This window comes from Seriola lalandi, unplaced genomic scaffold, assembly GCF_002814215.2.
Source record: "Seriola lalandi dorsalis isolate HSWRI2012SDOR001 ecotype SW California unplaced genomic scaffold, Sedor1 jcf7180002054476, whole genome shotgun sequence".
Classification (NCBI taxonomy): Eukaryota; Metazoa; Chordata; class Actinopteri; order Carangiformes; family Carangidae; genus Seriola; species Seriola lalandi.
The window spans coordinates 2,397,710-2,399,751 of NW_019525029.1; positions in this window are offsets into that span (position 1 = coordinate 2,397,710).

Sequence of the window (2,042 nt, forward strand, 5' to 3'; positions counted from 1 at the left end):
CCCAGCCCACCCCTCTTCACTTGACTCCCTAACCTCTGGACCATCAACTCTCACCCCTTAAACTCCTTGTGCCAGTCTCCTTTTATTGGAAACAAATGACTTACCCCAGTCTTTGTGATCTAATTGTCTGGTCTTTTTGTCTGACGCGTGTGCTCACTAGTTAACTGGAAAGCTTGGGATGGGTGCAGGCATGTGGTCTCGTGCCAGTCGTATATTTTTGAGTCCATTCTGGCTCACTGTGGGAGAAATCCTCCATGCTGTATGACTTTCATTTTCTCCTTTTCATTTTCCTCCTTCACTCCTTATTCTCCGCCTTTGTCTAACCAGAAAAGCTCAGATGCCAAATGTTCTCCTATTTTTTTTCTTTATATCAAAGTAACACATTTTCACATTTTGTTTGTTTGAGTCTAGAAAACCGCACAAATATAGAAGGAATTACACTTACAAACTTGATTAGAGAAGGATTTACTCTCAAAAACTTTACTTTACAGTTGTTGGCTTATTGCTTCTGCGTGGCCCTTTATTATTATATGTTGGATTTTATTATAAGCACTTGCTTTGTGCCACCATTTTGGGGTTATTCTTGGTTTACTATGGTTACTTTTGTGGGGCCATCAAGACTTCCATTTTCTTAACTGTATTAATTTTAGGACACCACACGATCATAAAGTAGTCTAACACTGTGTTCAGATTATAAATGTATGCCTTTTTGTGTCATATAAGTACAACATTTTGTGAAATGTAACCCACGGTATTGAACTACTACTGAGCTCCCAACAGACTTCAAAATACAAGCATTTCAGAATAAAAAGCATCCCGTTTTTCCCCTGTTAAGACCCTGACAGAAAATAATCTCCACACTTAGTTAACAGGAAAACAGCCAAGATCATGAGAACAGAGGCAGCGCAAACACACAGTCAAGGTTCAGCCTTGACCCGAGGTGAGAGTGAAATAAATGTGTCTCTTCCTGAGCCAGTATCAATATTTAAACACTTGTCCATTGTTTCTGTGAGGGAGCTAACACCTAGCCCCCCCCAAGGCCAAGAGAATACTCCACTGGATGTTACTCTGTACACTGATACAGGATAATATAGTACAGTAGTTTACACCAAATAATATACAAGTTTTTTTCTCCCCCCCCCCTCCTGTTAAACTGTTTTGAGAAGTTTCTGGGATATTGCATAAAATGATCAAAATCTGCTTCTTTTGATAGAGTCTTGGCAAACCACAGGATTATATACAGTATTTGCTGGAAAAGCTGCTTTCATACAGACCAAACCCCTTTTCTAAATGTTAAATGTATGAATTAGGTAATATCAATGTTACTATCAATCACAATTTTCTTGAGTTGGCATTACAATCTCATGTTGCTTCATACAATTATATCCGAGACACTATAAAACTACTGAACAGTTACTCTCACCACACACTAGTCTAGTTGCACGGGGCTACTGATGGATGTTAAATAAAACTTGAAGGTCAAACAGAGCCAAACGGGGGACATTCCTCTCTGCTGGGGCATGATCGGCCTGGTACAAGTCTTCCCCTGCTGGTGGACGACTGGCTAAACATGAATGTGGATCAGCTCTCTCAACAGCAGTCTTGTTAACCATTAGTGAAGCAAATCGTGAGTGTTTTGTTTGCAGCAGTGGGGTTTCAACAGTAATACAGTATCGCATGTCCTCGTGTAATGTCACTTTCCAGCCATGACCCAGATCACTGAGAAACTTCATTATGGCTTTTTTATCTCAGCCATAGGGATTTTATTTGTAATTAGTCATACATATAACACACACGTACACACTTATTTGATGGGTTCTTAATTTGAATAGTGGATTAAATAAAGTTACTCTAATTAAAAATACCTCTGAAGTAACCTGACTCGGTGTTATCTGTCTTTGTGTTTGTGTTAGGGGTGAAAATGGCAGTTATTTTTTTACTGCAAGGGGAGTTCCTCAGGTGCAACATACCACTGTGTAGTTCATGATATGGAAAGATGTGGCATTTTTCAGTGTGTCAGTGTATTTAATATGGAAATTACC